This window comes from Salvelinus namaycush, unplaced genomic scaffold (assembly GCF_016432855.1).
Source record: "Salvelinus namaycush isolate Seneca unplaced genomic scaffold, SaNama_1.0 Scaffold42, whole genome shotgun sequence".
NCBI lineage: Eukaryota > Metazoa > Chordata > Actinopteri > Salmoniformes > Salmonidae > Salvelinus > Salvelinus namaycush.
The window spans coordinates 149271-163418 of NW_024061109.1; the positions used below are offsets into that span (position 1 = coordinate 149271).

Here is a 14148-nt window from a genome sequence, read left to right on the forward strand (position 1 = left end):
ATGAGTTTTTGTTTCATTACAAAAATGAAGGTTAACTTTTCAGAATTGATGGTGAAGGGGAGCAGGTCTACTATGGTTGAGCATAGAACTATTCTGGGGAACAGGCGACCCACTGGGCACGCACGGGTTGAATCAACGCTGTTTCCATGTCATTTCAATTCAATTACTTTGAACCAACGTGGAATAGACGTTGAATTGACATCTGTAACCAGTGGGTAGGCTCCCATCCTTTCCTCCCTTCCTGCCCTCTATCCCTTCCTCTACCCCTCTATCCCTTCCTCTACCCCTCTCTATCCCTTCCCCTATCCCTCTCTCTATCCCTCCCTCTACCCCTCTCTCTATCCCTCTCTCTATCCCTTCCCCTATCCCTCTCTCTATCCCTCCCTCTACCCCTCCCTCTATCCCTCTCTCTATCCCTCCCTCCTTTCCTCCCTCTACCCCTCTCTCTATCCCTTCCCCTATCCCTCTCTCTATCCCTCCCTCTACCCCTCTCTCTATCCCTCCCTCTACCCCTCTCTCTATCCCTTCCCCTATCCCTCTCTCTATCCCTCCCTCTACCCCTCTCTCTATCCCTCTCTCTATCCCTTCCCCTATCCCTCTCTCTATCCCTCCCTCTACCCCTCTCTCTATCCCTCTCTCTATCCCTTCCCCTATCCCTCTCAATCCCTCCCTCTATCCCTCTCTCTATCCCTCCCTCCTTTCCTCCCTCTACCCCTCTCTCTATCCCTCCCTCTACCCCTCCCTCTACCCCTCTCTCTACCCCTCCCTCTACCCTTCTCTCTATCCCTTCCCCTATCCCTCTCTCTATCCCTCCCTCTACCCCTCCCTCTACCCCTCTCTATCCCTTCCTCTATCCCTCTCTCTATCCCTCCCTCTACCCCTCTCTCTATCCCTTCCCCTATCCCTCTCTCTATCCCTCTCTCTACCCCTCTCTCTATCCCTCCCTCTACCCCTTCCTCTATCCCTCTCTCTATCCCTCCCTCCTTTCCTCCCTCTATCCCTCCCTCCTTTCCTCCCTCTATCCCTCTCTCTATCCCTCCCTCTACCCCTCTCTCTATCCCTTCCCCTATCCCTTCCCCTATCCCTCTCTCTATCCCTCCCTCTACCCCTCTCTCTATCCCTCCCTCTACCCCTCTCTCTACCCCTCCCTCTACCCCTCCCTCTATCCCTCCCTTCAGTTGACAAGGACTGTCTGAATGAGGAAAGAACTTGACTGTTAAGTGGTAAATACACTGCTATACATTTGTAGATGTGTACAGACACTTCTATTATTTGTTTGTTGACTTTTTCAGATCAAGGATGGGGTTGTTTGTTTTCGATATGTTAAGGAAAGGGTTTTAAAGATATGATTATTTACTTGCTGTACAGATGTTAAGAAGAGATATGGAATATGGAGAATCTTGGCTTTTTTAAATAAAGTAATGCATATTCATGAGATGTATGTTGCTTATCATAATATAACAGTCACGCAATTGCAATTGCAGTTACACATACCTTCACATATACACACCTTCTCTCAACCATTGGTGCTGTGGACCGAATAAGACGTCTGCAAGTGGCTGAAGAAACACACAACTACCTGACCTACGTAGAAGCCTTCTCCCACCATGCTATCACAGGTACTGTAACACACACACTTTCTCTCTGTTCTTGGTGCAGCTGTGGCTGTCTGTGTTAGGGATTGGTGCAGGGAAGCTGGTTAATTAATACTCTCCCCCTCAGTGATATTTGTGTCACTATGCGCTGTTCTAATCTCTCCCTGGTCCTTGTTCTCCATCAAACACACACTCACACATCCCTCTCTCTTCTCCCCAGGCCCGACCTCGATTGAATGCAGTCCTGCTTTTGTTGAAGCAGAGCGAAACAGATTTACTTCAGCAGTCCTCTTCCCTAAACCACAACAGCACTCTCAGATAAACTGCTCTGGTCGTGACCGCAGGGCTCTGCCTCCTAACCTCTCTACCTTCTACACTTTCTACACTCTCTCTTTTAACTAAAGAATCGGTGGGTCCCCCGCGGGACAGTTGAGCTAACGTAGGCTAATGCGATTAGCACGAGGTTGTAAGTAACAAGAACATTTCCCAGGACATAGACATATCTGATATGGGCAGAAAGCTTAAATTCTTGTTAATCTAACTGCACTGTCCAATTTACAGTAGCTATTACAGTGAAAGAATACCATGTTATTGTTTGAGGAGAATGCACAGTTATGAACTTGAAAATGTATTAATAAATCAATTAGGAACATTTGGGGAGTCTTGATACAAAATTTTGAACAGAAATGCAATGGTTCATTGGATCAGTCTAAAAATGTGCACATACACTGCTGCCATTTAGTGGCCAAAATCTCAATTGTAACTGGGCTGGAATAATACATTATGGCCTTTCTCTTGCATTTCAAAGATGATGGTACAAAAAAATACCAACAAAATGCATGTTTTTTTTTTTTGCATTATCTTTTACCAGATCTAATGTGTTATATTCTCCTATATTAATTTCACATTTCCACAAACGTCAAAGTGTTTCCTTTCAAATGGTATCAAGAATATGCATATCCTTGCTTCAGGTCCTGAGCTACAGGCAGTTAGATTTGGGTAGGTCATTTTAGGTGAAAATTGGGGGAAAAAGGGCTAATCCTACTGTTGTTTCTGCTGGAGAGACAGGGCACGTAGAGAGTAAATACTTCTAAATACTGTTATTAAACTGTAGTTTCTGCTGGAGAGACAGGGCCCTGAGAGAATAAATACTCCTGAGTTGTTTTATTAAACTGTAGTTTCTGCTGGAGAGACAGGGCACTGAGAGAATAAATACTCCTGAGTTGTGTTGTTAAACTGTAGTTTCTGCTGGAGAGACAGGGCACTGAGAGAATAAATACTCCTGAGTTGTTTTATTAAACTGTAGTTTCTGCTGGAGAGACAGAGCACTGAGAGAATAAATACTCCTGAGTTGTGTTATTAAACTGTTGTTTCTGCTGGAGAGACAGGGCACTGAGAGAATAAATACTCCTGAGTTGTTTTATTAAACTGTAGTTTCTGCTGGAGAGACAGGGCACTGAGAGAATAAATACTCCTGAGTTGAGTTATTAAACTGTTGTTTCTGCTGGAGAGACAGGGCACTGAGAGAATAAATACTCCTGAGTTGAGTTATTAAACTGTAGTTTCTGCTGGAGAGACAGGGCACTGAGAGAATAAATACTCCTGAGTTGTGTTATTAAACTGTTGTTTCTGCTGGAGAGACAGGGCACTGAGAGAATAAATACTCCTGAGTTGAGTTATTAAACTGTAGTTTCTGCTGGAGAGACAGGGCACTGAGAGAATAAATACTCCTGAGTTGTTTTATTAAACTGTAGTTTCTGCTGGAGAGACAGGGCCCTGAGAGAATAAATACTCCTGAGTTGTTTTATTAAACTGTAGTTTCTGCTGGAGAGACAGGGCACTGAGAGAATAAATACTCCTGAGTTGTGTTGTTAAACTGTAGTTTCTGCTGGAGAGACAGGGCACTGAGAGAATAAATACTCCTGAGTTGTTTTATTAAACTGTAGTTTCTGCTGGAGAGACAGAGCACTGAGAGAATAAATACTCCTGAGTTGTGTTATTAAACTGTTGTTTCTGCTGGAGAGACAGGGCACTGAGAGAATAAATACTCCTGAGTTGTTTTATTAAACTGTAGTTTCTGCTGGAGAGACAGGGCACTGAGAGAATAAATACTCCTGAGTTGAGTTATTAAACTGTAGTTTCTGCTGGAGAGACAGGGCACTGAGAGAATAAATACTCCTGAGTTGTGTTATTAAACTGTTGTTTCTGCTGGAGAGACAGGGCACTGAGAGAATAAATACTCCTGAGTTGAGTTATTAAACTGTAGTTTCTGCTGGAGAGACAGGGCACTGAGAGAATAAATACTCCTGAGTTGAGTTATTAAACTGTTGTTTCTGCTGGAGAGACAGGGCACTGAGAGAATAAATACTCCTGAGTTGAGTTATTAAACTGTAGTTTCTGCTGGAGAGACAGGGCACTGAGAGAATAAATACTCCTGAGTTGTTTTATTAAACTGTAGTTTCTGCTGGAGAGACAGGGCACTGAGAGAATAAATACTCCTGAGTTGAGTTATTAAACTGTAGTTTCTGCTGGAGAGACAGGGCACTGAGAGAATAAATACTCCTGAGTTGTGTTATTAACACTCTCTCTCTTTTAACTCTATCTCTCTTAACTCTCTCTCTTTTAACTGTTTCTCTTCTTACTCTCTCTCTTAGTTCTCTCTTTTAACTCTTATCTCTTCTAACTCTCTATTTTAACTCTCTCTCTTAACTCTCTCTTAACTATATATCTTCTAACTCTCTCTTTTAACTCTTTCTTTTAACTATCTTTTAACTCTCTCTCTATTTTAACTCTCTCTATGCTCTCTCTCATTTAACTCTCTCTCTCTTAACTCTCTCTCTTCTTACTCTCTCTCTTAGTTCTCTTTTTTAACTCTTATATCTTTTAACTCTCTCTATTAACTCTTATCTCTTCTAACTCTCTCTTTTAACTCTCTCTTTTTTAACTCTCTTTTTTAAACTCTCTCTTTTAACTGTTTCTCTTCTTACTCTCTCTCTTAGCTCTCTTTTTTAACTCTTATCTCTTATAACTCTCTCTCTTAACTCTATCTCTTCTAACTCTCTCTTTTAACTCTTATCTCTTTTAACTCTCCTTCTAACTCTCTCTTTTAACTCTCTCAACTCAATATTTTAACTCTCTCTCTTATTTAACTCTCTCTCTTAACTCTATCTCTTCTAACTCTCTCTTTTAACTCTTATCTCTTTTAACTCTCCTTCTAACTCTCTCTCAACTCAATATTTTAACTCTTATCTTTTCTAACTCTCTCTTTTAACTCTCACTCTCTTTTAACTCTTATCTCTTCTAACTCTCCTTCTAACTCTCTCTCTCAACTCTCTCTCGCTCTCATTTAACTCTATCTCTTCTAACTCTCTCTTTTAACACTATCTCTTCTAAGTCTCTCTTTTAACTCTTATCTCTTTTAACTCTCTCTCTTAACTCTCTTAACTCCCTCTATCTCCTCTTACTCTCTCTCTTTTAACTATATCTCTTCTAACTCTCGCTTCTAACTCTATCTTTTAACTCTCTCGCTCTCTTTTAACTCTATTTTAACTCTCTCTCACTCTTGCTCTGCCTCTGTGTTTCTCTCTCTGCCTCTCTCTACCTTTGTAGATCTGTCTCTCCTTATCTCCCTCTATCTGCCTCTCTCTACCTTTGTAGATCTGTCTCTCCTTATCTCCCTCTATCTGCCTCTCTCTACCTTTGTAGATCTGTCTCTCCTTATCTCCCTCTCTCTGCCTCTCTCTACCTTTGTAGATCTGTCTCTCCTTATCTCCCTCTATCTGCCGCTCCCTTTATCTTCCTTGATCTTCCTCTCCCTCTATCTTCCTCTCTGTTTTTCTCTTTCTCTGCAACTGGCTTCACACTGTCTATTGTGATATAGACCATTATTGAAGAAAGTTGGGGCAGTTGGCTAGGACAAACAATTAGATGGCCATTATTTAATATTCCTGTATTTTCACTTCTCCTTTCTCTGGTAACAGTCTGGTGAGGTCTCTCTCTATTCCTCCTTCTGCACCTGTTCTGTTGTCTGGTGCCCTAGGGAGAGATGTTTACACAGAAAAGAGAAGGAGAGAGTGGTAGAGGACAAATGGATAGAATAGAGAGATATACACAAGGATTGGAATAGATGGAGATGAAAAGAGAGAAAACAGGATGGACAGAAACATTTAAATGAGAAACAGAGGAAGTGAGGGAGGGAGAGAGGAGAAATCAGAGATGGAAAGGGAGAGAGGACGTCACACCTGTCCAAACGAAGCGTGTCTGGCACCTTGCACCTGCACCCCCACCTGTCACTCAGTGGCTGAGTCATGTTAGTGAATACTAAGCAGTTTCTCCTGTCACCATCCTGCCTCGCTGGCTGTCTGGCTTACTGCTGGGAGACAATTACTGGGTGATACCAAGCATCTCCCTGCCTAATTACATGTAAATCATTATCATATGGATGGTTCTATGGTAAACAGGTCCTGTCAGCTATGTGACATCTCATTATGGGTGGATAGGTAGAGGTGATAGACTGTATAGCTGTGGAGCAGGCAGTTAGGGAGAGAGGACTCTAAGTGTTTATAACCTCAGTTTATGTGTTCTTTTCTCTCCCTATCTCTCTTTCTTATTCCATCCTTTCTTATTTGTCTCTCTCTCTCTCCTCAGATATAAATGAGCTTAGTGATGCCCAAGGAGGTTTGGAGGTCTGTGTTTCTTAAACAGTGGCTTCTAAATCATGGTTGCTATTCTTTAATCCCACAACACGTTCTCACTCCTCTTTCTGCCTCTGTCACACAGAAGGACAGATTATCCATTTGAAACCTCATTGATTGACGCCACATGCAGAGTAGAACACAGTTCCCCTCTAGTTGCCAATGGTAGTACAGGTTGTCCACCTGACAGCTTTTATTAGCTATTAACCAGGCTTGTGCCTGCTCAGCAGAGAAAGAGAGGAGTAAATCACTGTAAGGGATTTATGGTCTGTCAACCAGGATCCTGCAATAACCATTCAGTTAGGTTACATTAAAACACAGAGCAGGGGCACAGTAGGACGTAGCTCCATACACTGGGATAGTACTGTTGCTCCGAGGAATTGATTGACTGCCATCAACCTGTGGTCTAATATTTTGTAAGAGAGGAAGAAGATTGATGGGCAGGGTCAACCCTCCCCATTTATTTGAGATTGAGTCCTGCGGATTTCTCCTAATGTGTCTGTGGGATATACTCATCTGGGGTCATTTTTTTGCCACTTCAATCCCCAAAGGTTAGGTACTTTTTTTTGTCTTCTCTGCTATATTCTAATGGAAAACACCATCAATGTGTTTATCTCAAACTGCAAACCGAGATCCTACCCCAGCACTTTGAAACAGTATTTAAAAACTAGGTACCAGGCTATTTTCAGTGACTGGCGACTAGGCCTACTCAGTGGACAGCCATCAACAAGGACACATGTTCTCCAGTGGTCATATGACAATGTAGCCGACTATATTACAGTCTTACAGGACCCAGTAGTGAGGCAACACTCCCATCTACTGGATATCTAATGTATGAACATTTCATGTGAGGGGTAGATAAAAAAATGTAAATAATCATCTTGGAGCAAATTAGAGAATCTGGTAGAAATTGAACGTAGCTCCCCACTGTAAAGCTCTAATGCAACTGCAATGGATGAATGGCAGGTGAAAGGGCGGCAGGTTTTGGTCATGTTATCTTGCCCTCTACAAACCATTTCTAATCAGTTGAGAGGAAGGCTGCATTCACACAGGCAGCCAAATTCTGATAATATTTTTCCACTAATTGATCTTTTGACCAATCACATCAAATCTTTTCACAAAAGACCAATTAGTTTAAAAAATAATATCTGAATTGGGCTGTCTGTCTAAACGCAGCCGAAGAGAAACAGAGAAGAAATTAACATATATATATATATATTTAGAGAAGGAATGTGATTAAAGAAATTAAAACGGCATCCTTAATCATTCGCTCCTTGACGTAGGCCTAACATAACTGATCTAATGTAATTGGACAAGTGAAAGCAAGGGCATATAGCTTTCACTGTCCAGTCATGTCTCATCAGTAACTACTTCAGAGTGGTCGAAAGGAAGGATACATTTTATATACTGTACCTTGCTTGGGCTCTGACGTTGCCAGGCCCTAAAATGAGTAAACCCTGCCCTCTTCTGGGGGTTTAGGGGAACAGACAGTGTACATGGGTTACGTCATTGTTTCTGATGATTTCCACTTATAAGAAATATTAGGTCATGCTGACTGGCGCCAATCACATCTGAGAGAGTCTCCTCTGGTTGTGTGAGCCCACTGTAAGTGGCTATGATTCAGTGGCTGCATGAGTGAGGGCCACGTGTTATACATATCATATCAGAGTATAATGGGGAACATTTAGCTGCTCTTGCAGAAGCTTGCTGATTTAGTAATAGCAATAATAATAATTCATTAGTGGGCAAAATATGAGAAACTTTCAAAGCAAGTGACCTTCGAAATTGCATTAGCCTTCACTGTGTTGGAATAAAATGACAAATCAGCAATGCCCAACCATAACAGTCTACATCATCGAACAACCTATTTAACATCCCATATTAAAAAGATTGATCCGTTTCTGATAGAGCAGAATAGGTAGCCTATAGCCGATTCTACTCTGCCCCAGCGTCACTATGCAAGTTTCGATTGCTATAGCCTACGAGTGGACTATTTTTTGGATTGCCATGGACTGGCATGATACCGACGAAACAGCACAACGACAATTGACAATCTAAGGCTGTGCGCAGTTGACTACCTGAATATTAACGATAAAGGCCGAATGATAATTTAGTAGCCTAACATTACCAGATTAAAACGTTTAGTGAGGCTGGTTTTAAGAATTTATCCTAACCCTTTTTCGTCATGACCGCACGGCGTTACGTCGGATGAGCCGCATCAAACCGTCAGTTTGGTATCGATACAAAATCGGGTTTATTAGGCATAAATCCCGAATATTATTTGCGCGATAAAAATAATAATAACGCGAGAGTTTGCAAGTTGCCAGAAGACTGTAGTTGCAGCTGTCAAAGGAAGAGTGGATACGCGCATGACTCAACACACATTACTGTAGCATATTACTGTACACGGCCGCGAAGATAATTTCCGTATAAAACCCCGAAATAATCCCGAGGTAAGGAACCGCAGACTGCACCGAAAGCGACCGAGGTCGAATCTTTTAATTCCTTTTTTCCTCTGGTTCATTTTCTTTTACTCTAACCAACTCGCTTGCAGCTGTTGAAAATTACTGCACTAAACATATTTTTGTGACTCCCTTTAGCTCCAGCCATTGCAAGGATTTTTTTTTTACTCCTCCTTCATATTAAAGTCGCCATTTTGCTTCACTGCCTATATAAAACCTTCTTGTATTTTAATGTTTTCTTCAAGGAGTCGGAGACGTCTCTATCTTTCCTGCGTGTCTCCTGATATTCATATTTCTTGAGTTTTCCAACGAGACGATTGAGATTAAAGAAGTGCCTCGTGGTTGCCATATTAATGCACGAAAGGGGGAAAAGTGGAGTCTGGAAATAAGGTGAACGTCTTTAGGATTTTAATTGGCATCTCCTTTCCCCCCCTCCTCCCTCTTCCTCATCTTCTTCATCTCCCCTCATCTTTCCTCGGATTCAAAACGGGGACTAGGCGCGTGGCTAACGACCGTGACGACTGTCAGTCCGTCTCCATCGAAGCCCCCGACCAGACCCGCTTGGAACAGCAGGTGTGATGGCCATGTAAAACCGGGAAAGGCGCATATACCGCGCGAGGTGTAGCCCTACCGCCTGACCCCCACGTGGGTGACCCGGGCCACCCGGCTGCTCGTGTTGGGTGACTCCCGACATTGCAGGTAGGTGTGGCCTTCTAGAAGCCCAGGTCCCTATTATTAATCAACGGAACTGTACACATTGTAGCCAGCAGCATTCGAATGCACCAATGTATCAATCGAAACAGTCCACAAACAATGTTGCTGCAATGTAACCATCTTCAAGTAGAGGAGACAGAAGCAAGTCAAACTGCTGTTGCAGCCTATGTGACCTAGGAGGTGAATAGGGCAATGTGTCTGTGCAGCCTTCAAACATCAAAGTGTTTTTGTGTGGAAGTGTTCAATTCCCAAAATACCTCCGCTCTTTCACTTTGCAGCTGTTTCTGGTGTTCTGCTTTGGTTTCAGCCAGCTGTATGATGCACTGATTTATAACTGTCAGGACTAGGTTAGTAGACTATCAAATGTATGTCATACTGCTAAAGTAGCGGGATAATAGCCAATAGCTGTAATGTAGCAGGAACAGTCTTGTAGTATGACAGTAATAAAGTGGTATTACTTAACTCAGAACCTGTGTGTGTGTGTGTGCGTGCGTGCGTGCGTGCGTGCGTGTGTGTGTGGCTTATCTCCCTGGCAGTCCTAACAGTGCCTTGACTGTGTGTGGAAATGGTGCGTTCACTGCTCTGGGTATATAGTAAGCTACTGTGAATATAGAATAACATTTAGTTGAATTAAAAACTGTATTGCAAATCAGAAATCAACCATGGTACATCAATCAGCAAATTATTAAAAATGAATTTGTTTTAGTGTCAACAGTGTTATAGACATGACAATGAGGGCAAGTCACAATAGGGACACAATAGACAGTGTACATATATCAGTAGAGGACGGCTCATAATAATGGCTGGAATGGAGTCAATGAAATGGTATCAACCACATGGAAACAACGTCTTTTATGTGTTTTTTTGTACCATTCCGATGACTCCCTTCCAGCCATTATAATGAGCCTTCCACCCCTCAGCAGCCTCCACTGACATACTGTATGTATATCTTAGGACAGTGAATGTGCATCATGTCTGTCTGGCGCTCTGGCCTATTTTACGAATCTTGTATCACACCCTCATCCCTGCTTGTCTAGCAATATGGATCTACCCATATCTTTACAGAGGAAGAATTTAAACCTGGGTTGAGCAATATACCTCCCTTGCCTTGTAATACACATGGTCCAGGGCGTGTGTGTGTGCATGTCCAACTAGCTCTCACAGTCTCACATCAGAATTAGACGTTCATCCATGTTGCTCAAACGTCAATGTTCAAAGTGTTTAAGGTTAAGTTTAGACATTAACTCCAAATTTTTAAGGTTAGGGTTAAGTTTAGGCATTAACTCCAAAATCTTAAAGTTAGGCATTAACTGAATGGTTAAGGTAAGGGTTAAGGTTTGGGATAGGTCTAAAACCAACATCTTTGTCGCTAGATTCAAACTTGAAACCTTTGGAATCAGAGACAGATGCTTATACCCATCCTCCATCCCCGTCCACCATGCTCACTGTTGCCCCTAGTGGCTGTCATCTCCCGACGTCCTTAGACATGGATGGACGTGGAATATTGACTTGTATCACGGGTGACTTGGCTGGCATGTCTGCGTCTATGTGTAGTATAATTATACACACCAGTCTCACAAGTAGATGTTTTTTGTGATGATCCATTTTGAAAGGTACATAACAACACATCTCTCTGAAACCACCCACACCACCATACAAGGTGAAGTTAAAAGTGTATAACACGAGCCACCGAAATGAGGGACCTTTGTGTACTGTAGTAATTCATTAGGGGAATGACATAAATGTACGCATACTACGCCAAGAGAAAGCATGATGGTAGGTCTAACTGTAATCAATCCTACTTAGCATAATTAGCTAGTAGCCACTGTCAGCCATTAGGCAGTGTGTTGTGGAGTGAAGATGACCCAGATCAACATGACATGCACAGTTACATGCACACAATAATATGATTATTGTGGAGAGTCAGATTAATACAATAGTTTGTTTAAACATTTTACATGTTGTGAAAGAACGATTTCCCTAATAATCCTGTTTACATGAACACATCTGAAATCAGGCTATTGATGGGACTTTTGATAAATGCAGAAAATCACTAATCAGAATAAACATTGCCACAGTGACCATGTTATTTTTGCAAAACCTTTTTGATTTGGCCATATAAAGTTTGTTTGTCAAAACTTTCTAAAATGCATACTTTCAGTTTTTTTTTAACTCACTTCACTCACACATGAGGGGTGGCTGGTAGCCTAGTGGTTAGAGCTTTGAGCCAGTGACCGAAAGGTTGCAAGATCGAATCCTGGAGCTGACAAGGTAAAAATCTGTCGTTCTGCCCCTGAACAAGGCAGTTAACCCACTGTTCATAGGCCGTCATTGGAAATAAGAATTTGTTCTTAACTGACTTGCCTAGTTAAATAAAAAAGGCTTGCGCTACCGATGCTGACTCATGCACAGATCAAATAGACCACTGGAACGCTGCTAAAGCTGTTTACATGTCCTAATCATTCAAAAGATTGCTCAGAAAACCAGGTCTTTTTTTGACCTTACGCTCATTAAAATAAACAGAGTATTCATCCTACTGCCATAATCAGTTTAGCATCGAACTGTACCAGTAAACTTAGTCATACTGACCAGCGGTGAAGCTGTGCTCCACCCCACTAACCTTAAAGGTCCGATGCAGCTGTTTTTATCTCAATATCAAATCATTTCTGGGTAACAATTAAGTACTTACTGTGACTATTTTAAGTTAAAATGGTCAAAAATAAACAAGTAGCTTCAAGAATTTTGCTAGGAGTATCTGGGAGTGGTCTGAGTGTAGAGGGGCAAACAGAACATTTGCTGTTATTGGTAGAGATGTTTGGAACTCTCTTTCTTATTGGTCTATTAATAAAGTTACCGCATGGTGATGTCATCGTGGAAGGCCAAAACTCCATCCCACATCTCAAATGACTCTTACACTAAAAGGGCATTATCATAATTTTCACAATTTCACAGTATTATTCCAACCTTGTGTGTAAATATATACCTTAAAACTTTAATTAAGTCTCAAATAGCCGCCTGTCCCTTTTAACAGCCAGGCAATGGCACACTTTTCAGCAAATAAACGCTGGGTCTAAATAAATAGTTTTACGAGGTTACCATGAATTACAATTAATTGTTTACTTTGTTTAATGTTTGATTTGTTCCATTCAATAATTCAGTAATGACTCTAAAAAATAATGGCAATCATCAGTTTTTATCTCAAGTAAGAAACTTCCAGCCATTAACTTCTAACAGCTGAGAACTGCTAGCTAACTGGCAGGCACAAAAACTGTCAACAACTTCAGGAGTACAGACCCCCAGAAAAGGTCTGATCGCCCTCTAGCCGCAAAAGTAAGAACTGCCTAAAATGCACAGTCAAAAGGAGAATAATTATTCTGTCAAGGAAAAGTTATTTTCTTTCTGAAATAGAGGCATACTAAGACAAAATAAACATGACACAGTGTGTACAAGATAACACATTAGTGCAGGAAATGAAGAAATTGACTAAAATGCTGTAATTAAACAATTAACTATGCAAATGAGCAAAAGCTCTCTGTAGTCTGTCCCTCTCTGTCTGTCTGTCTCTCTCTCTCTCTCTCTCTCTCTCTCTCTGTCTCTCTCTCTCTGTCTCTCTCTCTCTCTCTCTCTCTCTCTCTCTCTCTCTCTCTCTCTCTCTCTCTCTCTCTCTCTCTCTCTCTCTCTCTCTCTCTCTCTCTCTCTCTCTCTCTCTCTCTCTCCATGATGCTACATTGCCTCTGTGTTGCTGCACTCCCTCACTCTAAGTGGTTGACCATGGAGTTCAGTTCATACGGAAAGTATAGATTTTTTTATGAAACATGGAAGGTCATTCTCTCAGTACACTGTATACGATGGCTTTGCCTCAGTCTGGAGAACCTGAAATACCACTATCAGGGCTGGGAAAGTCATTTTACTGTTTGTTGAGAGAGAATTGCCAAAAAAGACAGTACTTTTAGTCATTACATTTTCGCTACATTTGTTGTGTATCTAATATTGACCCGTTTGCAAGTTAGACTACAAAGTTTATGAACCTTAATATCATAACTATGACACTGTGATTACAGAGTGTGTACATCTAGTCAACTACAGATGACCATGGATGTGTGTCTGGATGGAACATAATCCTCATCACTGTACCTCTATTTGAACCTCCTTTTCTTTGTGTGCCCCCTCCAAAGCATGGAGACCCCCAGTAGCCCCCGGCTGGGGAAGCTGTCAACAGGGGGGGCTTCAAGAGGTCGTCCCCCCAAACAGGCCCACCCCCAGGAGGCTGCCAGGACCACAGCTACAGGCCCAGAGAGCAACAAACAGAGTGAGTGACCACTAGACTGACCATGTTTTGACCACGGACGGTCACTGTGTGTGGGCTTTGTTTCAGCACAGCTCTCATAGGCTCCCGAGTGGCGCAGCGGTCTAAGGCACTGCATCTCAGTGCTTGAGGTGTCACTACAGACACCATGGTTCGAATCCAGGCTGTATCACAACCGGCTGTGATTGGGAGTCCCATTAGGTGGCGCACAATTTTCCCAGCGCCGTCCAGGTTTGGCCGGGGTAGGCCGTCATTATCAATAAGAATGTGTTCTTAACTGACTTGCCTAGTTCAATAAAGGTCAAATAAATAGATGTCTGAAACAGTCCTGCTGAAGATTTTCAGGTGTTCTCTCACCTCGTGACACATTGTTGCTT

General features: G+C 42.1%; 1 long non-coding RNA gene across 1 annotated transcript; it reads left to right on the top strand.

Moving 5' to 3' along the window:
* Window positions 1-8304: 8304 nt before the first annotated feature.
* On the top strand, window positions 8305-13922 carry LOC120041229. Its single transcript, XR_005475861.1, has 3 exons — window positions 8305-8742; window positions 9249-9450; window positions 13641-13922. It is a non-coding gene; the product is annotated as an uncharacterized LOC120041229 (long non-coding RNA).
* The last annotated feature ends 226 nt before the right edge of the window (window positions 13923-14148 follow it).